At 32.7% G+C, this 26,192-nt stretch overlaps 1 protein-coding gene across 1 annotated transcript in view; it reads right to left on the bottom strand.

The window, feature by feature from the left end:
• Positions 1–26,192, bottom strand: part of kairos — a 285,377-nt gene that overhangs the window by 62,396 nt on the left and 196,789 nt on the right. Inside the window, exon 3 of the mRNA XM_085948649.1 lies at positions 20,878–20,943. The gene's annotated coding sequence lies outside the window, so the exon portion shown is untranslated. The remainder of the gene's footprint in view (positions 1–20,877; positions 20,944–26,192) is intronic.

The following is a 26,192-nucleotide window of genomic DNA, read 5'->3' as shown; positions in this document are numbered from 1 at the left end:
AAAACAAGCACATGTCCAAGTCATTAACTGATATTTGGTTGAAAATTTTCCCTTGGAGTTCCCTTGATAATACCGTGCCCCACCCATAATGCGTTTAAGTTGTTTGAATGGAATAATACATATTGGTATCATTAGTTGGCAGCACTTATTTTTAGAACTTTGGTAGCCGCTATCAAATCGAAAAAATACGCAGTCATTTTCGTAACTATATTTTCGTTAAAAGGTGTCGGATTCATTTCGTGAGTCGAAGTCTACATTTGTAACGATAGTTTTTTTCGATTATCTCAGAATATGACTCAAACCACATAATATGAGGTATTTAAAATACAGCGACGTTACGTTGTTTGAATGGAATAATAAACATTGATATCTTTAATTGGCAGCACTTATTTTTAGAACTTTGGTAGCCGCTATCAAATCCAAAAAACACGCAGTCATATTTGTAACTATATTTTCGTTAAAAGGTGTCGGATTCATTTCGTGAGTCGAAGTCTACATTTGTAACGATAGTTTTTTTCGATTATCTCAGAATATGACTCAAACCACATAATATGAGGTATTTAAAATACAGCGACGTTACGTTGTTTGAATGGAATAATAAACATTGATATCTTTAATTGGCAGCACTTATTTTTAGAACTTTGGTAGCCGCTATCAAATCCAAAAAACACGCAGTCATATTTGTAACTATATTTTCGTTAAAAGGTGTCTGATTCATTCCGTGAATCGAAGTCTACATTTGTAACGATAGTTTTTTTCGATTATCTCAGAATATGACTCAAACCACATAGGAGGTATTTAAAATTCAGCGACGTGACGTTGTTTGAATGGAATAATAAACGTTGATATCTTTAATTGGCAGTACTTATTTTTAGAACTTTGGTAGCCGCTATCAAATCCAAAAACACGCAGTCATATTTGTAACTATATTCTCGTTAAAATGTGTCGGAATCATTTCGTGAGTTGAAGTCTACATTTTGTAACGTGCCTGACAATCTAACCAACCTAACAAAGGTCTCCTCTATGGAAGCGATTTGGTCGGGAGCAATTTGCGAAAGAGTCGAAAGGGGACGGGGGAGGGGGGAGAGTTGGGGGTATACCAGTAATTTACAGAGATGAGATACTGCCAAAGGCCAATTTCACCAAATCACTTCACACTTCTCAAGTATTTCGACACATTATTAAATAAGTGAAATGTCAGGTAGGAATATCGGTGTGATGGTTTGGTATTAAGAAAGACTTACGATTTACTAAAGATATATAATATTATTAAACGTGTTTTTTTTAAATATATTCTGACTATCAATAGTTACCCTAGGCCGTGAAACGAAACTGTAAAATTCAACCGTAGTGCTAGTGCTCATACCCCGAATGAAATATGTTGAATTGTTTGTAGAAAATGATGATTGTTGCATGTTTTAAATAAATGGTTATAATTTGAACGAAGTGTGCAATCGAAAATCTTTATTTATTGCGTTTGAAGATAATCAGTACCTAGGCATTGATTTATTAGTACCTACATTATATTACGTTACTATCATAAGAGGATCATAATATGGACCTCAGCAAAGTGAAGGTTTTTGAACAGATTTTTGTATTTACGACAAATGGATATTAGCAACTTGCTAAAACTATTAGCTCAATATTATGGGTCTAAACTCAGATTAAAAACGACATGTGAATTTGATGGACCCGGTATTCAAATCCGAGATACAATACCGCTCGGCCATCGTGAGTACATACATCAAATTTACTGGTTTGTATGTAGTATAAGTTAAGTTATTTCACAAATCATGAACATAATTTTGAATACTTTATTCATAGTAAAGATCTATTACTATTGTATTAAATAGCATGCTTCGGTATATTGGGTGGCTCTTCCTCATTATTTCCTCGATGTTTCGGTATCCTTTCGAGGAAGAAAAAGCGAATGGAAGAAGACGAATAAATGGTGACTATCTAAACACCTATTAAAACAACAAACAATCGAGAAAGTCTCAAACAACGTGTTATTGCGTATGTTTTATATTCTGACACTAAATAAAATATATTAGTTATAACTACCGCAGCACACTTCGTATTATGTTCTACGGAAGTACGTGGCAAATGGCAACAGTACATACAGAACTGCGAAGACTAGAATCAGCTTGGAGAGGCCCTAATCTGGCTGTGAATTGATACATGCTGATAATAATTATGATAACAATACACATATGCTAGCACTGCCACTGTAGCCATATGTTAAACTATTAGGAGAGTATCCGATCATTTATTTTTATTCACAACCCGACTAAAAAAATATTTCTTTAATTACATATTATTAGTTTTCTCTCAATTTACCCCATTTAATACGTCCTATTCCTGTCTCGCTCTCTCCTACACATTTACATATGTTTTTTCTCATGCGTTACAGACATTATATATAAATCAAGATAAATAATATAATATATTGTAATTACAATTTCGTTTTGCATTATTTTGTAAACATAAAGAGCTTTCATAACAACTAAAGCTTTTCGAATAAGGCAATAAACCAAACAAGATATATTATAAATACATTTTCTGTAAGTATTTATAAAAAAACATCACATAAAATCTCTGCAAGGGTTTCCTTCCATATAAGAAAATGAAAAGAAAATAAGAAAATGTAATTATGAAAAATACAGAAGCGAAAAGGTTTCCGGATTGAAAGATCGAGTGGGTGACTGACTGTCAGGTCACATCTTATTTCCATTAAATAGCTTTAACGAGTTTTTAGACTCTGAATGAATTGGATAAGTGAACATCCCACTTTCCTTGAAGCGAAAATTACTGTCAAAGAAATTTATTTCAGTGTTTATTACATATACAAGCATTGCACCAATGTACAAAGTATCAGTGTTGTGCATAGTTTATCGTTTGGTGGTTTTCCGATTTGTAAGTTCGGGTTTGAACTATATTGGATGGTTAAAATATTTGTTGATTGTATATAGGGCAACGATTTTGATGGTGCATTGCATGCAGTTTTCGTGGGATTTTAATATGGTGCTTTCTCGTAAAAACTACATGAAATGCAACATCAAAATCTTTGCTCTAGAATCTAGATACTATCTTGATCCTTTTGAAATGTGGTGTTGGCCTTGAATGCTTCGTGTTTCTTGGACAGATAGAGGAAAGGCTCTCGACAATATGTATGAGATGCATTCTGCAGTAATTTTTTTGGATACAATATATAATAATAAAGATGAAAGGATAGCGTAGAGAGATTGGCGGTTTTGGGTAGCCTCCAAGGCAAAGCAGAGGAAGAGCGTCGACGCGTTTCAGCGATCTAGTGAAGGATAGGCATCATTTACTCTGCTCTTAGAAAGGTAGAGGATCAAGACGGATGGAATATATTGGTCGCTTAAAAGATGACAGAATTTCAAGGTGGTCACGATACTCAGCCATGAAGGAAAGACTAAGGGGAAGAAGAAGAGGAAAGATGCTTGTAAAGTTGTGCCTGTCAGCATTCTTACCAAGATAACTGACAAATAATACTTGTCAAAATATTAGTTGAAAAACACCAGACTGAAGTGAAGCGATTTGTTTTATTTTACACTTTTATTTTCATTTGTATGGCAACTGTACATGACGTCATCCTCGTCATTATTGTAAACCATCCTATCTTCAGTTCCACTAAGGTTATTTACATACTCACAGAATTACTCATCAGTTACATAGCATCTGTGAGATATTCGTTAACCTACGTAAAAGATGAACTAGTCAATATAGGTGATAAATATATTATATACGAGTATTTCACTGCATTGAATGTTGGCACATGATTTGGCGGGAAAACAGTACAAATTTTATTCCATTGCTGATGTTTTCATCATTTTTATAATAAATTTAAATAATTTATAAGCGTTCTACAATCGTGTACGTTAGCTGCATGATCAATTTAGAGGTTATGTAGATGACGTATGTCGATTATAAATATTGTAAGTTTGGCAGCTGCAAATTGGTAGCAAATTTAAAATTGCAGTTCTCGTTGCACCACCCTATATAGTGTATTTCATTATTATGGCTTGTCTTTGATGATGCCAATTGGGAAGGCAATAGGGTTTACTTAGATTGTTCGGCCTACTTCTAAGTAGATTTAAGTATTTACTCTTTATACTGTTTTTCAAATACTGCTTCTGTTTTTTCATGTCGCGCTATGAATGTCTTGAATTTATAATTTGCAAAGTTCACTAGGTATATGTAAATATAAATTTGATGCTTCAAATGTATGATGCACTAAATGAAGGGGTCAACCTTAGGATTTCTGTATTTATATTATTATTGATGAAATTTACATATGAGCCAAGCAATTTACGCGGTAGGCTGGTTGACTCTAAATCAAAGAAATCTACCTCATCTATATATTTATCCAAATCGTTACGTAGTACAAACAACGTGTACTAAGTATTCTAAAAAAAACATTTGCCACAGATTCAACGATGCGTTAGGTAGCGCTATGGGCTGTCAAACAGACCGTAGTCTACAATGGGCGATTTTTGTTATTTCAATTGTCAAATCAGCCATGATGGTTTTCGTTAAACATCAACCAGATTCAATCTACCGGCAAAATTGTTGTGCCGCGAGTAATAAGCTATGTTGCTAATTTATACTCCGCATTGTATTGATCTATCACCAGACATACACCAAATACATTGCTCCTTTTACCAGCTGCTAGAACGATTTTTGAATTTACGGTCTAATTTATGGAGTGGAATTTTAAAGTTTTTATATCAATTCAAATAAGTAATAAAACTTCTAAGTATGTCAGTTTTATATAAACGTACAGTTAAGGAATAACTGTATCTACATCAGTTATTCAGAAACTCTACAGTTAACCAAACCGACAAGAAGCTGTACGGAATAGGCAAGGGTCGCTTTGGGTAAACGTAGTAATATAATGTTAATTTGTACAATAGTCGACAATCTCCAAACAATTTAATGCTACAATAATTTGATACAGTATATAGAAGGTACCATTATACATAGTTGCACATATATCCGGATTGCTAATAATATCATATGAATTCCTTGTCGAATTTGCTAATTTGTCACAATTATATATAAGTAAAACACTTAAAAATACGATAACTAAAACAAGAGAAAAATAAAAGATAATAATATTATGTAAGTAAGTAAATTATAATTAAAATCATATCGTAGAATTTATATATATTCTAGTAGGTGATATTTGATATCAATAATTGATGTCAAATAGTCTTAATGAATCTAATTGTAACATTACTGTCTGCAATGCGTCCCGTAAAATGAGTATTTTTTTTTAAATCTCAATGTTAGACAGTCATCTCTTTCCAGTAAGACAGGTCATGGTGAATTGTGCTACGGTGAAATATGTAAAGCCGGGTACTCATGAGCGAGCCGTAACTGTGACCGTTGTAGATACAGTAACCAGTATGAACAAAAAATAATTAGTTCGGGAGCCTAATAAATAAATATTTCGCATCTAGATTTGGTTACAGTATCTGGAACGGTTACAGTTACGGTTCGCTAATGAGTACCCGGCTTAATATGAACAGTTTACGTGTAACCGAAATAGTGGATGACATAGTATATCTGCTGTTATATTATTATACCATGTACTCTTATCGAGTGGAATATATCGCGCTTAGCGAAATCTCAGCGTGATACATACGGCCACATTGATATAAAGGCGCCGGGGTTGACTATTTGTGATTCGGGAGGGTGCGACGAATTAGCTTGCGCGCCCATTAGCCGGTTAGTCGCTGTAACTCAGCACAAAGGCCCATCTACAACCGATCGGTGAGCTAACCACCAGACGCACAGTAATCCACTCTTACCATAGTGCATACGTTACCTCGACGTACTATTTCCCCAGCGCTACTCCCGCTTTACTCAGATTCGTCTCTCTGCATACCTACCGTACACAATCTACACGGACTACGTGGCTAACGAACCAGCCGTAGGTCGAGTTGCACCGACTGGCCACCGTAATGGGCACACAGGTTAAATAAAATGTATATCAAATATAGTCAATGGCTTGCGATGACTCCTTCTACAATTCTGCAAGAGTTGTGCATCAGTTAGAAACTATCCTCTGCGTGCTTATATCGTCTTTTAGCCGGCTCGCACATCACAACTCGCCTTGTGTGCCTGACGGCCATAAATTAAAACCTTCGAGACTGCCGGCGAATGTTGCACGATCACAACCTCGCACATCTGCCTAGCGCTGCTAGCTCTAGCTCTACCAAACGCAGCGACAGTCTGGAGAGAAGTGGCCGATTCGCCCGATTCTGCAGCTGTGTGCATGCGCGGAGTCGATATTGGCCGGACATCGACATGCAGGCTTTGGCCAATGCAACTAGACGAATGTCGCAGGGTCGCAGAGTTGCAGTTGCATCGGCCAATCTGCGAAACTCCATTTGATAACGTTTGTTTCTTGGTTTACGATGACGTCACATCGACGAATTCGAAGACGCATGCGGCGAGTTCTGATGTGCGAGCCCTCTTATGATTCTTTCGACAAACGTAGCTGTTTTTTACCAGATATATCCTGCAGGCTTCAGAGGAGACAACTATGACTATGTCATGGTGACCAAGTTGCACGGTTTTCGTTCGATACGATATGGGCCGGAATACACACGCGCTGGCTGCTCGCTGATGGAATCCAACCGAATGTAGCTATTTGCAAGGGTCCGTCCACACATGGACCTAATTGGCCACGTCGATTTGATATCAACCAAGGTGGCATTTGAAAAATTTGCTGCGACATTTGGTGGACGATAGTAGTTTCGATCCCTCGTTAGATTCATCACTTTTAACTCCTGACTTTTTCAGTAGAGTTTTAGTACACCAGTACAGAGGATACTTTTTGTCACTAAAGATGAATGATGGCAGAACATGTCCAAGATTCTATTTTTATTTTCTAAACTCTTTCTTTAAGCACCAATATGCATGGTCGTTCATCTTCGTTTCGGGACATGGAAGTGTGGCACTAAAGTATTTTCATTGTGACACTTATAATATCATAAAAGACGGCCGTGCACCAAAATAGCGGCTGTATATACTGCACTTCCAAGGAAGAAGGCATTAACTGACTCTCTAAATGGCACACCTAATGTGTTTTTTTTCAAAATTTTGTACTGTGAATTAATAAAAAAATGGTGATATTTTTTTATTAGTAGAATGTTAAAACACAAAAACACTGCAAAATAAATAGGTGCAATGACTGCCTTTTTGCTAAGAAAAAAGCAGATGTCCATTTATTCATTAAGGATTTTAACGGTATTTTAGTGATAATACTGATTTTAAAGTGAACAGAATATTATAGCTTTCAAAACTATCTAACGGACGGCATTTATAACTCAATTTCACAAATTTTGTGAGTTACTGCCTTCTTCTTTAGAAGAGCAGTATACTGGAAGGGTAGAGATGGCGTAACTCAAATCATTGTTAATACTGTTCGCCATGGGTTAGAAGGTTTTGAAATACTAATGTTTCTGGGTAATATTCACCTGGTAAAAGTGGCCGAGGCCAAATACATATCATTTACCTGAAAGAATTAAGTTGAAAGCTAATAGCATCCACTTGCAGAAGATAGAGAAAGCTGGGTAACTGGAAATATGTGGGTTACGATGAGAAAAAAAACGGAATTATCAACGTTTGGTATACTAATACTGAAGTGACTATGGAAATTTGCTGTGAATATTGTCTTCATAACAACACAATGGACAAAACTCCTCATAAGCTAAACCTATAAAGGCATAGTATAAAGCTGGAATCTGTTATGTTGAAAATTAGTATCTATGTTCGTAGTAAAATGATAATATTATTTTATGACTAAACCTATTCAAATAATTGTTAGCTCTATGCATATTGTTTCGTTCAAACAATAGAAATATTATTATTTTAACAAGCCTTATATTGATAATCCTAACACACTAGTAAATAATTATATTCGTAGATACCCTTGTAAAAAATAGAACAATTAAATTATGGATAATGGTTATTTATTTATCCAAAAAATTATGCAGATTCTGTTTAAATTTTATTAATATTATCCAATAATCCTCCGAATAATGCCAATATCAATAGCCGAATTCGGGAAAGGTTTATGAAAGTATAAACATATTATTTTGATTTGTTAGATAATGAATAAATCAAAATATGTATTATAATTATTGAAATGCATAACGTTTTTGCAAAAACACATGATATTATATCAAATGTATTTTGTGGATAAATATAATGATATGTCAGATGCATTAAAATTTGTTTATTTATATTCCTTGGGCATGAAAACGTATATTAATAATTAACATACCAAGTGTGTAGATTTTTACTACTGATTTAGTTGCCAGGATATTGATAGTGTAGTTATTTCAAGATGGCTTCTGTAAAATCTAAGATGGCCGCCGGAGAAGGTACTTTTCAACATAAAGTCAAAGCTCCCTACGTAGAAATGTGGTATGTGGTAAAAATTTGGTGTTTTTGTCTGGTGTGTCTACGTTTTCATGTTAATCAGTCTAACAATGCTTTTTTGTTTTATAAATTATGGTTAGAATAAAGCCATTTTTTTCTCTATTGTTTTTAACAATCGGCACGAGACATTTATTTACTGACTACTCTTTATTTACCCATTTTATAGATACCTACAATTAATCAATAAAAAATGTTATTCGATTATTGATTCATTAATATGAATTCCATTCATTAACATGATTATTCATTCATTAACATGAATTAGTTAATTTTTTGACATGACCATAATTTTCCAAACGAAAACTAAATACTCAGTTTTCATTAAAAGTTCACTCGTTTAATACGTTTTGTGCACCATAGAACAGATTAATAAATAGAATTCCGATAGGCTATACCCCAATACACAACATTTTGACGAAGGGTTTTGAATGTGTGAGTGTCCTACGAAAATGAACCACACATTATAGACGTGAAGTAGTGTGTTGCAACCTTCAGATACACCAATATTGAATGAGCGTCAGTGCATAAACCGAGACCAGTTATCAGAATGAAGGACAAGCGATATAAAATAGACAGTTCACGACAGTATGTACAATATGATAATAGCAGCATTATCGTTGGCGTCGTAGTTTTTGAAAGTATGGTTGTTTTCGTGTCGGTTCTATTGTTATAAACAGAAAAAACAAATAACATCGCCAATATGTGCTATTTTAGTCTCTAAATTATGTCTGAAGAATAAATTTGTATTGTCAGAAATATTGATGTATTTTAGAATAACACGTCAAACATTTTTTTTATAGATTCACTAATGTTAAAGATTCTTCCAAGCATAATGATAAAACAATGGATATATTATCTCCCCAATATGGACTTATTGGGGAGATATTTATTGTAAAGTTGATAATGATGAATGAATATCACCTTTCGACCCTGAACTTCAAAAATAAAACGTAGTTATTTACGAATTCTTGGAAGTCGAACCCATCGAGTCGGTTTAAATTTCTTCCGGAAAATATTCCATCAACAGCAATAATTAAATTTATCAGATTCGGTGGCTGTTTCTTAGGAATCATTATTATTTAGAAACAATTATATTCTCAGGTCTCTCTAGAAGTGATTGTATTGGTTGGTTAAATTTGCTGTTGACTAGATATTTAAGTAGATCACAATAGCAGGTACTTAAAATATGCATTGTGTTTATAAGCGATAGTACTTGTTTGATAATGTTGTTGAACGTTTTTTTATTTACATTCCCATTACGACGCAAATAAATTCAGTCTATTCCGGTGATGTCCCATTAGTTTATCAATTTTATCATAATAGATTGATACATATTAAAAAGGTAAATACATATTTTGTCAAAAATAGTAAGGTTTCATCATCATTATTTACTATTTGTTTTATCTATAAAATGACACAAAAAGACATCAAAACTTAATTATAAATAGAGTTGGGTTTCGGGAATTTCCCGACGGGAATTCTCGAGAAATTTTCAAGATTTTCCATCCGAATCTAGAGAATTGAAATTTTTAACATTTCAGGAAGTCCCGGATCTCGAGAATATTATCTCGGGATTTCTTTATTATCAAATATTAATTGAAAAAAAGATTTTCTATATGAAAAAAGTGGATATAAAACACAAAACGTTCAAAGACTGATCGGGGCATTCGACACAATGAAGCCAACATCGATTCAAAATGAGCACAATTTTTGCAACAGGGAATTTTTTGCTTCATATGCGTACGCGATTGTCAGGCGCAGCGATCGACAGTCTGTGTTGAATTATTTTTGTTTTCCTACTTCTATTTTGTTTGTCTTCTTACATAATTAAAAAAATCATACTTTTTTTGTCTGTTTTTTCACTAATTTTAGAATTTTTACAGTTTTTTTAATTTCCCGATATCTCGAGAATTCTCGAGAATTCTTTTCTGGAAATCCCGAATCTCAAGAATTCAAAATGTCATCATTTCGGGAAATCCTGAATCTCGAGATTGAGATTTTCTCGGGAAATAGCCAACTCTAATTATAATCATAGAGTATTCCTATACATTCTTACAGTTTACAAGGCATAAAATATCCTTGATCGTACAACTTACTTTCATATCTTTTTTTTCGCCATTGAGAGTTCTTTGTCGCATAGATTAGATCCATGTATTTATATATGTTTTTTTTATTCATTTATACGTTTGAGTTACGAAAATATTAAAATATCGGCGGGTACCTATACGCACTTGGTACGAAAGGTGGTGTGTTTTGGTTTTGAAACTCGCCTAGGTGGTGATTCGGAGGCTACCTACTAATGTCGAATATGTCAATGTGATTTTGTTGGTATTTACAAAACACAATATTATGTAACCTAATGTAACTCCACACACTGCTAGAATGCGACATTAGACACGAAACAAACAGCTGGTGACAAATTTCACTCGAAATGGGACGCAGGTTTAATTCTAAATTGTCGCACTGGGACATGTGTGATATTTTGGAATTATACCTAGTTATAAAATGGTAGACATTTGCAACATTGCGCCTAATTTTGATGTGACTATATCCCGGACGAGAAAATTTTCGATGTGCGACAGGGCTTACTGTTATCTTTCTCTTCAATCCACGTGGGGTGAAATAAAGGTATTTTTAACGTTATGAGAACATTTGTAAAATTATTCGCTGTGTTGGGAAAAAAATTACCTATTGGTTCAGCATTTTTTAATCGTCTCGTTTAAAATTTACAATTAGGTATGATTACAGGTTAAATATTTTTCTCCCTAATTCTGTCGTTTACAGAATTTTAGATATATGAGTCGCTTAGAATTATAACTCACATATTGCAATTTTGTCGTTTTTTAGTTAAATATGCCAAGTGATTCTAAATGAATTAATCTATATACCGAAAAATAGTTGAGTATTGAAAGTCAATTTAAACCATGTGAAAATTGTTGACAAAGTTCATTGTTGGTGTAATATGTCGTATATTTCAAAGAATAGAGTTTTGTCACCAACGCCTTCCTAACTAATCGGGGAGCTCTATTTCTCATAGTATGCTGTATGTCTGCAACGTTAGGAGTATTAGGTATATATATTTAAAAAAAAAAGTTATTCGACTCTCTCACTCATTAATATTCTAGGGAGTTCAATACTGTTCTTCTAATTACAAAAAATAGTGCTCTGTTGGTTTTTAGCGATTATCTCAAAACTTGATTTTTGGAATATGTGAGTTATGATTCTAAGCGACTCATATGCATTTATGACGTTGATTGGTAAGTATTGATATTTTTAATTGTTATTTATTAGTTGAGTTATGTTAGTTATATCATTTAATTACCAGTATTACTTCTACAATTTTATTTGCACTTTTGCATTTACAGTGGTATAATCCGCAATAAATGAGAAATTATCAAATCGAAGTAGGTACGAAAGACGGTACTTCAGTGAAACGGCAAATAATTATAAACTATAGGTGCGACGAAATTTTTGACTCCTGGCAATCGGAGAACGAAAGTCGAACTATGAACACATCAATTTGTTTCGCGATGGCGACGGGGGTATTAATTCTTAAATCGTGTAAAGATGACTAAAAAACGTTACCCATTTACTTGAAAAAGAAAACATCTCAATGAATATATTATTATTGTTACTAATAGAACAATAACAGAACATTACATGGACGCATGTTGAATTTTTATGACAAATTATATTTTGTTCTGCAGGCGTCGTTTGCACAATCTTCGCGTCGCGTAGTCATGATCGTTTTAGACCGTGCCCCAGTTGAAGTATAGCCTTAACAATCATTGTAATTCATATTATATATTAGGTATATTAATGTTATGTAGTTAATAATATATTTTTGCGGTCTCGTTGTAGAGGGACGAGACCGCGGTCATAGGATGGCCAGGAGTTGTAGATGTCGAGTAGAGTCGTCAGGAGGAGAGATGAGTAGTCGTGATTTGGCGGTTGCTCCGATGGACAGAGAAGCGAGTTTGATTTCCAGCGTAAACAGTCGGTACAGGAGTATGTTACGATACTTATAATACTGTTCCGAGGTCCGAGTCTCTGTATAATGAGATGCTGTATGGAGCGATACAGTGACTGAGATACTAACATATCAGGAAGCTCTAATCGAATAACATGTTTAATCAATTATGATCCGCTATTTATTGACTGATGCACTATTGAATAATATGTTGGAATGACTTTTCGATAAATTGTAGATCAGCTATTTTATTGGACATTTCGTAGAATATCGATGAAATGAATATTATAATTATTGAGGTCAGTTATTTCGCTGATGTTACGATAATTATTGGATACTGGGTGATTCTACGTGAAAATGAATATTAATAAATAATATTATAATTGAGATCTGGGTCACAGGAATTTGATAACGGCCACATATTACTACAAATACCGATATTATAACTTATTATTGTTAACGGTGCTACAGTCCGATGCGGGTCTCGGTTGCCGAATAAAAAATATAAAAAAGTAAATTGGAAACACGAATCAGTAAATGTACACTGTATTCCTAACATTTTAGGGTTAGGTATAATATCTCAAAATTAATAATAATATGTCAAAGACGAAAAAAAAATCTGACAACCTCGTTATTGCACCGTCTGGCGGTGACTGACATAGCAAATATTACAAAAATGCACACAATTCATGTGACGTTACATCGTTCATAAAAGTCTATTGCCAAATATAAAAATAAATACTCTATATATTATATTATTTTTAAAAATAGAATAGATGATGTTTAAGGACTCAAATTATTATCGATCTCTTTCGTGTGCATCCAGACTATAATATTATAAACCGGGATAAAATGATAAACCCGCCGGGACTTTGGGAGTTTGGGACCAATTCTTAAACCAGGACATAAAGAAATCTTATACTTAGCTGATTTCTAAAAATAAAAATTAAAAATTACATAATATGCACTGTTATTTATCTGCTAAAATAATATCTCTTGCATTTTATTTTCCTGAAAGAATTTGTTAATTTATTTACATTATGGTAACGGTGATAGAGTAAGGTTAGGTTTAAGTAAGTAAGTTTTTTGGCTAAGAGTAGGGTGGGAACTGGGTGGTAAGTATGTTAAAATTTCGACCAGTCAAATTGGTATACAGGACTCATCGTGCTTTCCTCTTCGAACTGACTTTCAATGAGCTTTAAGCAAATTAAAAACAAAAACCTGTGATGAAGTGGTGAAAGGTTCGTCACTTTTCTTATTTTTTTTATTATTGTAACCATACAAAGAGTAGGAAACGGAAAAAATTGGATACCACTTACATAAATACATTATTTTTACATTTTTTCAATAATTCAAACAAATATTATTTCGTCTTAGAAATACATAATTTTCAAGAACCTAAGAAATATCCTACCTGTTATACATTTAAAAAATCCTTGAACTGAGTGGGACTCGAATTCACATCTATAACTTTTTGGCTGAGTACGCTATCATATAAATTATTTCTAACGGCTACGTTAGTAGGAGATAATATTGTTTTGTAACTAAAATTGGTACAAGTCGGCTTACAGGAAGCCATGCGGGAACTGCGCTAATTTTAATAGCCGATTTTGGCAAAATTCATGAATAAAGAATGGAAACCTAACCTAACGTAACAAATAATCCAATATATCGTCTATTTTCAAAATTCCAAGCAACTAAATTATTAATATATACGTGCGTTACTATGGAAATCAATATGACATGTCAAGTACAATTTTTTTTGATCGTTTAAGCTAGTCAAGTCAAGTTTATATGGTTCAACAGAAAATTTAAAAACGTTGTATATAAAAAGTTCTTTTTATCTTGTAATTATTTTCAAACTAAGAATGTGACTCGAATAGGTTTCCGTTATTGACCGCCATTTTATGAAGCATCGTCAAAATTGAATAAAAAAGGGCGGCAAAGTTCTTCAAATCGTCACCGATTAAGCGCGAATTATCCAAAAGTGATTATGCAACGGTAAATGACTAACGGATACATTCAAGCATTCCAACGGGCTTAGTACGGTTGCAAAAATTAGATTACCCTCAAATTTCCTTTTTCATATCTTAGGAGTGTGCCGAAGGGACAAAATTACCGTTTCGGCGGGGACGGGTAATTTAATTTTCTTTGTGAAAACGCCATTTTGAATTTTAGCGCCTCTGGCAGTGGCATCTCGCGTTCAGCTTATTAAATAATGTTGCTAAATATTCACGACGTACCTAATGGCTTAAGCGATGTGTTGCCACACCGAAAACATGTTGTTTCATGTGATTTTCCAGGAATTTAAGTAATTTTTGATACGCTTTGCTTAGCAGTAAAGCTACCGAGCTAGGTATATACTTATGTAAAATATAATATATTATGTATTATCTCATATCCTAACGTAATTAAGCATACCGATACAGAGGTGGATTTAAGGACACATAATTGGCTAGACTTAACTTTTTCATATATGTACACATATTATATTATGGAGTAAAGAGAACACATTTATAAACAAATGAATTAAATAATGTATATTAGGATTTGTACACCTTAGCAGCTTTAAGGTAAAAACTCCAACTACCAGAGGCACCTAGCGAAAAAATATGCAGTTTAACCTTTTTTTAGAGAAATAACATTTTAATGTATTTTAATTAAAAAATAATTTTTTTGTTTACAAAAAACCGGTATGTACAAAATGTGAATATGTAAAAGAATTACATGTTATGATTACATTTATTATTTTCTGGTTATGTATTCTATTCAATTATAGTTACTAAATTTTCTCTAAGGTTAAGAAAAGATTTTGGATAAATTTATAGTTTTAAGGTTTTTTATATTTATTTTAAAAACAATTATTATGATCACACCAAAATTGGATTTGATGTAAATAAAAAAGATTTCAAATTATGAACATTTTTATTTTTTATTAAAATTTACGAGTAAATATAAAAATATTTTCAAGCTATGAATTTATCAAAATTTTTTTTGTATAAATTATAATATTGATGACTAGAATGAGATATTTCCTGTAGTGTTCTTGAGTAATTTTGTTGTTTAATAGTGATATAATAATAGTGATAATAGTTAAGCTGAGATTTTTGGAGGCTAATTTTATGATTATATTGTTATCTGCACTGAGTGTAGAGCCCATCGCTGCTTTAATAATATTGGGCAGTCGTTAATGACATGCGACACTATTTGAAGCGTGCTGCCGTCATATGGACAGCAGCCATCGTCCTTCAATTCGAATCAGTGTACATAATATTATACTCTCAAAGCTGATAAAAATAAAATAGATTTTGACGAACTGATTGTTGCTGATTGAAATTTAAATACGGCCCTGACTAGATTAGTTATCATGTAAAGAAATATTATAACACAAATTGTGAACAGTAGCGTGATAAATGATAATGTGACAGATTAAAAAAAAACATTGTTTCATGACATGTCGTTTGAGGATTGTAAATTTAATAATGCAGTAGAGTGCCTGACATTATCTATACATTTTTTTCATTAATTCTCAGTATTGTTCGGTACATAAATATGTCAATTAGGTGGGTACATCAAACTTTTCACGATTTTTTTCTGTTTTCAATCTCACGCCGTATTTCAAAATTTAAATTATTGTGTGATAACAAAAAAAAACAGAAACATAGTTATATTATAGAGACTATAAAACCAGAAAGTCAACAGTGTTTCTAAGCTAAGCGAAATCTTTACACATCTAATCGATTCTCACTATTACGATATCAGAACAAGATAAATCAAGATATATATAATATGTTATCCATCATCAGTGTATCGGATTACCTGCTTCAACATTCAAAAAAATTACCTCCAGCACCCGATCAAAATGGAAGTGCGCTAGCTGCAGTAAGTGTGACGCCACTAATACCCCTGCTAAATCTGTCGTCGGTTCACAGAAATCACATGATAATCCCAGTTTGACTGACATATTTAATGTAGTTAAGGGCATTCAAATTGATATCTTGGAATTTAAAGATCTAAAAAAAGAAATTTTAGACATAAAAAAAAAACTTAAATTTTATGGACGAAAAATTCTTGTCCTTCGACAAGAAGTTTAAAGAACTTGAAAACAAAATTAACAAAATAAACAATTTAGAAACCCATTTAGAAGCGGTCAAAATTAAATTAAATTACCTTCAAGAAGAAAATAACAAAAATGCTCAGTGGGATCGTCTCCTTAATGTGGAGATAATTGGAATTCCAGAAAGAAAAGACGAAGACCTCCGTAAAATTGTCTCTATGCTAGGGGCCAAAATCGGAGTAGCCATTCCTCCCAACGATGCCGATTATGTCTCAAGAATTAAGCAATTCACGCCCGTTCCAAACAGACCCAACCCAATTATATTAAGGCTTTGCCGTAGAGATATGAAAGCTGAAATAATATCGGGAGCGCGAAAATCTAAATCCGGTGGAAAAATGCTACATTCTGCCGATATCGGCATTCCAGGATCATCACTCCCAGTGTACATTAACGAACATCTGACTAAACAAAACAAAATACTGCTGAAACTTACTAAAACCAACGCAAAAGATCTGGGGTTTACTTATACCTGGGTCAGAAATGGTCGAATTTTCACAAGGAAAAACGATACCTCCCCGGCTATTTGTATAGCAAAAGAAGAAGAATTAGGGAAAATGAAATAAACTATACAATGAAACTCACCTTCGTGAGCACTTCACTTTTTATTAATCTTGAGATACTGAGGAATATCATATTATTTTGTGTAATTAACTTTATTGGTGCAACGATATATTTTTATTTAACTATTTATTACTTAAGTTATCTCAGGCTCTGATATCCAAATTTATTATCAAAACGTACGTGGAGTCCGCACGAAGACGCACGACTTTTTAAATAGTGTCCTTAACTGCGACTATGATATAATTTGTCTTAATGAAACTTGGCTTTTGGACGAAATTAGGGATCACGAGCTAATTGACTTTAGGTATAACATTTTTCGCCGAGATCGCGATTATAAATCAGTTGGGAAAAAAATGGGTGGTGGTGTATTAATCGAAGTGAAATTGGAATTCAGTGCATCCCTTCAGCCTCAATGGAATAGTAGTGCTGAGGATCTTTGGGTCACCCTGAAGACTGAAAGTCTCGCTAAAATTATAAATCTATGTTGTTCCTACCATCCACGCGGAACCGATTTTAAAACCAATCTTAGCGCGCACTTGGAAAAAAGCTCTACGATATATCATTCTCATACTGATGAAGTTTTTATTATGGTAGGAGATTACAATCTTCCAAATTTAGACTGGACATCATCTGATGACGTCAACTATCTCAACCCTGATTACAACATTGATCCGTTCTGTACCAGTTTAACTGATTTTTTATCCTTCACGAACATGCATCAATTTAACTCTAATTGTAATATTAATAATCGTATTCTTGATCTTGTAATTTCTGACACTAGTAACTGCGTGGTTACCTCGTGTATTACACCCCTTACTCCAGAAGACGCACATCATAAATCCCTTATTATTAATTTTAGTATAACCAAAAAGAAAACGTTACAAGCGGCTGTTCGTGAGACATATTTATTTAAAAATTGCGATTATACCAAACTCAAAAAGGATCTCTCTGCAGTAACTTGGGAAACTATTATGTTACCAAACATGAATATGGAAGAGGCATCGGCTTGTTTCTATGCTAAACTTTGGGAGTTAATTTATACTAACGTACCAAAAAAATGCATAACTCCAATTCATCGTTATCCTCCCTGGTTTTCCAAACCCCTAATAAAAGTTATAAATGAAAAACTAAAGTATCATAAGAAATGGAAAAAGTACAGTAGCCCCATAGATTACGATACATTTGTCATTTTAAGAAAAAGGCAAAAACGCCTTGCTAAAAAATGTTATGAAGACTTCATCTTACGTGCAGAAAAATCCATTAAGCGAAACTCAAAATCTTTTTGGTCATTCGTTAAATCCAAATCCAATGGGTCCAATATTCCCGGTGAAATGCTCCTTGATGAAAAAATTGTTTCGGATGGCAAATCTATATGTAATTTATTCAACGACTATTTTAAATCTGTATTTATTCCGTCATCCTTACAAACACCTGTTTTGCAAGATGTTAGCACTATGATAATTAATTCAATAATATTCACTCCGTCATCAGTTCTTTCATACATCAAAAACATAGACATAAATAAAGGCGCCGGTTCTGATCGTATTCCTCCCATTTTGATTGCTTCTTGTGGAGAAGAATTGGCCTCCCCATTATCAATTTTATTTAACTTTTCTGTTAAAAGCGGATGTTTTCCTGATGTATGGAAGAAAGCATTAATTACTCCAATATTTAAAAGTGGGAACAAAAGCGTCATTACTAATTACAGGCCGATATCCAAACTTCCTTTTTTCAGAAAATTGTTAGAAAAGATCATTTCCGACCATATTTTTGCAGCTCTACGTAACTTCATCACACCAAATCAACATGGTTTTTTTAGGAGACGCTCCGTAGAAACTAACCTACTCGAATTCACTGATTTCATACTTAATTCAATGGGCAGTAAAACACAAGTGGACGCTATATATACGGACTTTTCTAAAGCTTTCGACAAAATCAATCACTGCATCTTACTTAAAAATCAATCAATATTTTCTTTTTAAAATTATCAATGGTTTTGTTGACTCGCCAAACCTACTCGAAAGGGTGGGTTTCCATTTTCCATCAAGATTTACGCGAAACCAAACTTTGCACCATATCAGTCGTAGCGGTTCTAATTATGCACAAAACTCCTTTATTCGGCGCTCTTGTTTAAATTATAATATGTATTTCTCCACCGTTGACCCTTTTAATAATTCACCTGTTTCATTTAAACATGCTATCTCAAAAATTTTGTATAAATAGATATATAATGTATTTACTTATACATATATATTAATTCTTTTATTTTTTATGTTAATTTTTTATTTTTCTTTTTTATCTTTTGTATATTATTTAATTATTCATTATTCTACCTCATTTTTCTCATTTTTCTCATGTAATCTTCTTATGTAATTTCTTTATATTTATGTTATTTTACTCTCTATCTTGTTAGGCTTAACTATATTATAATGTATATATGGAAACTTTGCTGGTTGCATTAACTTTTTATTATTATATTATAAATTTCTGTAATCAATATGTAACTGTTTGTTTTCCTTAATAAATAAAATAAAAATAAAAAATAAAATAAAAATCAATGTTACATATACATAACATAAAAAAAATAATGATAAAACCATCCGCAACATGTCGGCGCATAGTTGGGGACTTTTGTTTACAATCTAAGAATAATAAGAAGAAAAATAAAGAATAATCTATATTTAAAATGTGTAACGATGATAAATTGTCGAGGCCCTACGGTTGGATGTGAAGCATCAGCAGTTTTTTTTATGCCTGTTAATGTCTCAGGAGCAGATACCCAAAACTAAGGTCATCACGCTCTCAATTGAGCTTTGACAGAGTTTACTGACTTAACTTAAGTTAATAAAAAGTGTCATGGAAGAAAAAGGCACGGAGAACTAACGTAAAAGAAAATTAATTTAATAATAAGTATACTACAAAAGGAAAGCTAAACAAAATCGACATACAGAAACTGTCACGTGTGTTCAAGCTTTCAACTAAAGAAAAAAATATAATATTATGTTCATATCGATAGATCGTCCACTGTGGAGCATAGGTTAGCGCATTGCCCACCTGATCGACGGATTACGGAGCCCCTGGGCTTAAAATGTACACGCAGTGACGTCCCTAGACAAAATGTGTAAAAAATAAATATAATATTGGTAATTTAGACACCCAAATCACCAGAGGCTGAGGTTTTATTTGGTTAATATTTCTGACACATTTGGTTTGTACCATTTAGCAATACACATAGTTATTATTTTCATACCATTTTTACTATGATATTATTGTACAATATGTAAACAAAATAATTTTAGCTATATAATATAAGTATCATATTTATATATAATACAAATGATTCTCCTCGATTTGCCGCCTTTCGAGTAACTGCCGCCCCCTAGCGACGCTCAATCTGCCTAGCCCTACGGGACGTCACTGTGTACACGTAAACGTAAGAGAATATGGATCGGACTTTCTTTGGATAATATATAGCATATACTCATATCTTAGTTATGTGTTAAATAGATTTGTTAAAGCACTAGATCTCGCTTTTAAGCTCGAATAAGAAAATACGGAAACTCAAGCTAGTATTTTATTTTCACTTGATAAAGATTAAAGCAGAAATTTCCTGTCCTGTCTTGAGATTCTCTTGCTCTATTCAACAATTCAACTGAAGACGCAATTGAGCTTTCACAATTATTGTGAAAGCTCATTTGCGTCTTCAGTTTTTAATATGTATTACTAAACAATTAAAGTTTGATATACTTACATTTATTGTATGTTTCCTCTGACCACAAAATAAATTGTAGGCAGCCCGTAATATGGCTGTCACCACCTAGAAAAGAAGAAAATTAATCATAATTAGATTATAGTAAATACGTATTTAATAATAATAAATTATTTGGGGATTTACATATTCATATAACCCCAGAATTACTTTAAACAAAATAAGCATTTACCTACGTTACATAAGTTTATGACAAAAATGTGGTTACACGTAAATTGTAGGTACGTTAAACATTTCACCGTGACACAGTTTACCGTGAGCTAACCTAACCCAAGTTAACAAATAATCCTGTATATCGGCTATTTTCAAAATTTGTTTGCTGCTGGCTTCCTGTAAAGTGTTTTATTTACACATCAATTTTATGTCAGTACTATACGACCCAAAGAGTTTGGACGGTCTTTAATATACGGCCATATATTTCCGATACAATATTTCACGGTGATGTGTGGTACGGCGAACTGCATACGTAGAAGTTACCGGACACACAAAAATGTAGCCCACAATAAAAACATAATATTACTAAGAGTAGTAAGCATGCTCGTCAGACGTGGTACTATTTATTTTGATTTCCATTTCTAAAACTTATACTTCGCCATCGTCAATATGTGGAAGGCATTCTCATCCCAGATCACATCATCTTCACATCCAGTAAGAAGATTTATGCCCAAATAACATCGATATATAATATATATTAGGAGCGGAATGCAGAAACATTTGTCATAACTAAAATTTCCTTAGCAGAAAACAATATGCAGAAACATTGTCCTTAGTTGAGATTATGTTGTCTATGGTTCACCTCCTCTTAAGGTTCAAATAGACTATATGACGATTGGCCACATATACAGTGTCTATGATCAAATCTATGCCATTCCGACATATTATACATACATATTGTATGACAACTATGACATCCTATTTACACTCTGTGACACAGGACGCCAACATAAGAAACGGGTTTTTCGACATATATATGACCGATCGTCATAGAGTGTATTTGAAGCATAAAAGCTTCATTCGTTTTTTCTATTGAAAATAATACCATATTTAAAAATTCTCTCTCCTATAATTTAGGTAAATTATTTTATAATTGTTAAACGATGACAAAAATATGACAACTGCACTTTATAAATGCAATAACTATAAATACATATTATTATTTAATTATAATACTCTTATGTTTCCGTTATAAGTCATTATACGTGATTCCACAGGCACCGCAAGATATTTCTTTAACATGGTAACACTAGCGTCAAGTGTCGTTCTATCATCTGGCATTTTGTATTTCTGCGGGCTGGCGTATAAAAAGTAAAATAATATTCTGCAAGTACATGCCAAACGAATTAACACTATCAATATCCATGTTGAGATACATTGTTAAATGAATTTGTGTGTTAAATGAACTGTTTTATAGACACGCGAATTTATTTTGACAGCAGCTGTCAGTGGTAAATGGTAATACAGAAGGGGGCGTGTTCATAACAAAATAAGTCTATGGTTAAGGATTCTTTAACTCTATACTCAGTATAGTCTATAGTTAAGTCATGCTTTTCGGCAACTTATCCTTAAGATCGAAATCTTAGATTCTGCATAGGGCTCTAGGTGTGTATATTTTTCCACTTTTTCTACTACCCTACCACCTCGTAATTAGGATTTTTATTAGGAAACAATGGGATTCCCATATAAAATGTCGATATGGCTATAAGTGTTATTGATCGATGTACCTAAGTACTAAAGCAAATAGTGGTGACGCTGAAATATCCATCAAAGCTGACAGGCGACGATGAAACTTCAAAAGATAGGTAATAAGTTAGTAAACTTACGACGAGCTTCCGTCTTGTTATCGAAGGGTTCAGAACTGAGTTGAAACAGCGGATGTGATCTGTGCATATAACTCAATATGTGCCAGTTGGATAGAACGTTTACGAGTGTCTGTATACAAGACTTAATTTCCTGCACAATACTTTGAATGAAACAGAAAAGCATTATAAAATTTATATAAACCATTTATTGTATTCAACATTCCAAATATGGAACATAGATAACTGGAACCTATTAAAAAATCACATTTGAAAAAAAATACGACGCTTGACGGGTTTTGAACCCGTATATCTACTGGTATCGCGCCAATATGCTTTAACCAATTAACCTACAGGTCTCCTACGTAATTACAATAATTTAAACTAGTAAGTTCTACATCAAATTGCGTTATTATTAACTATCAGTTTTTGTATTTTAAATCAAGGAATATTAATTGCCTTAAGGCTATACCTCAGCTGAGGCATGGTCTAAAAAGATCGTGACTAGGCGATGCGCGGATTGTGCAAATGACGCGAGCCGAACGAAATATAATTTGTCATAAAAATTCAACATGCGTCCTTTATGTTTATTATTATATTTGTAATAATAATAGTATATTCATTGACATGTTTTCTTTTTTAAGTACATAAGTAAAGTTTTTTAGTCATCTTTACACGATTTAAGAATATTTTCATCCGACGCCATGACAAAACAAATCGACGTGCGGACACCTCGACCATCGCTCTCCGAATGCCAACGTGGCCGAAATTTCGTTCCACATACAGTTGAAAATTATTTGCCGTTTCACTTATGTATGCTCTTAAGAGAGAGACTGTGACTGATTGTAGAGAGAGAGTTCGGGATAGATATACCTAGAGGATGGTTATGCAGTCAGTGTAAGTATGAAAATAAATAAATTATTTGCCGTTTCACCTATGTACGCTCTTAATTACTAACCGACACCCGGCTCTCGCCAAATATTTAGTTATAACGTCTACTTGAACATGCTAATAAATTTTAACAAAATGTTTCTTTTATTCAACGATCAATTTACAAGGTTTGGTAACATTCCATATATTGAATATAGAATATATATTGAATATATATTGAATATTGATACTTGAAAACATCTCAGATATATACCTACCAAAGCATTTATTGCCGCGATACCTACCAGTGGATACACGGGTTCAAATCCCGTCAGGCATCGTATTTTTTCAAGTGTTATTTTTTCTAGTGGGTATATTTATTTTATGCGAGGTATTTTCAAGTTATGTATGTTCATTATAAAATTGCTTACAAATGTATGGAAAATATTTACCAATTACCTATATATGGGTTAATAAAACGTAAATTATCATTCAAGCGGGGTATATTCCCCTTCATAGAACGAAGGTTGCATAATATACCCCATAGCTAGTGTATTGTACCTATGGATGATTTTGTACTTGAAGAACACAATCAAATTCGAACACCTGAGATATTATCTTAAATTAGTTTTTTTCGAACGTATTCTTCATGAACATAATATTGTAATACACTGGCTCTTGGGTATAATTATTAAGAGACTCATTTTTACGAATAATGCCATTTAGTTATTTAAACGCATACTTACTACGTGTATTAATTGTATACCTGTAAGGCAAGGCTGCATTTACTATACGATTAAAGGCTTTAGAGAGTCAAGAGTCCTCGAATTGACAAGGGAAAATATATTGAAAATCCATGATTTTACCTCGAGAAAATTTTTAATAAAAATACGTTTTGATCAGTTGGGTTTTTTTGGGTTCCAAAACGTATTAGTTTAGGGCTCCTCGAAATGTTAAACCGGATCTGTATGATTTATAATTTCCGGAATCAATAAAACGATACATATAAATTCCGAAAAATATATATTTTTTGATAATATTTATTGTTATAAATGATTTATCCGTTAATAAAATCCTTATATTGCTCTCTAATTTGGAAATATATAATTATTAAAAGAAAACAAAATGAATCGTCATTTAACGTAAATATGACTATAACATTTATTTTTATTTATTAAGGAAACAAATCAGTTACAATAATGTAGATTACAAAAATGAAAAATACAACAATGAAAAGTTATTGCAACCAGCAAAGTTTCCATTGTTTTTTAGTTGTTTAGTTTTAGAGGCGGATGAAACCGGTTCAAATTTATTAAATAATAAAAGTAGAATAAGTACAAAAAAAAGTGCGTTTTATTAAATTTATCAATAATAAACTAAATTGACCTATCATCATTTTGAAATATACGCTTTATATAGAAAACAAAAATAATTATATGAAAATTTCAATATCAAAATGTTCATACCTACACAATAATCGTTTAAAATTATGAATGTCAACACATTGACCTTGCGGATTTAAAAAAATATACACAGGATATTTTTTAACTGAAGCTTTAACGACGACCCGCTGTCATATCGCCTCTTCTACTCTGAGTGAGGGTCCGTTGTTCAGGCCCTCCCTCCAATTCTGTTGAAGAATCTAGGTCTACCGTCCTTCCCCATGCTAGGGTATATTTCAATCCCTCAGCGTTCTCAAGGACTCTACTCTGTATTAACATAGCATGTAGGTAAGTACTTATGTTCGCTCAAATTTGAAGTAATATACTGTATCTTTGAAAGCTGCAAGTAGGTAATAATAATATGATAATTATTACATTCTCTGTTAAAAATTTTCTGTTTTGCTAATATTTATGTTTTTGGATTTATATACTTTTTGATAATATAATATGACTTATATTATAACTAAAATTAGTGATAACAGGATAACAACTTCCTTGAAAAAACTCCCCGTCATTAAACACCAAGAAATTAACATAACCTAACTTAATCTACATATATAAAAAAAAATCATAGACAATTAACGACTCCCACATTTTGAAATGACAGTAGATTAAATTAAATATGAAAGGAATAAAATGAGAGAATTTTGGATCAGAAATTCAAGAAATTCTGCTATAAGCTACACGATTCGGTGAACGTTAATTTTAAATAATATTAATATTATTAAATAAAATACATTTTCTGTTAAAGATTTCAATATTTTAGTATATATTTTTACTCCGCTCAATTTCAAAAATGTGCATATTAAATGTGCGTATCATAATTTAAAATTTATTTGTATCCATATTTTTCTTTCAAATATTCTTTTATATTGTCAAATAAGTTTTTGTATTCATTGTGTCAATGCAGTTTTATTTAAATAGTTTTTATTTTTATACGGGGCGGTTAATATTAGAGGGGATTTTCTATATAGGGGGTTCAGGAAGTTATTTACAACGGGTGTTTTGTCTATTATTATAATTATTCTAGAGCGAAAATTACTATATTTGTAGTAAACTTATCAATACAATTGTACGCGCAAATAGATTCTAAGCTCACTGAAAAGAAAATATTCTTCCCATTGTAATATTGAAGAATCAGTATTATTAATAACCATGGCAATAAAAAAAACAATAATTATTGTGTGTT

The sequence above is a fragment of the Rhyacophila brunnea genome, unplaced genomic scaffold, assembly GCF_057557595.1.
Source record: "Rhyacophila brunnea isolate RB1 unplaced genomic scaffold, BYU_Rbru_1.0 scaffold_10, whole genome shotgun sequence".
Lineage (NCBI taxonomy): Eukaryota > Metazoa > Arthropoda > Insecta > Trichoptera > Rhyacophilidae > Rhyacophila > Rhyacophila brunnea.
The sequence above is the reverse complement of the archived record's forward strand: the minus strand, read 5'-3'. Positions and strand labels throughout refer to the sequence as shown.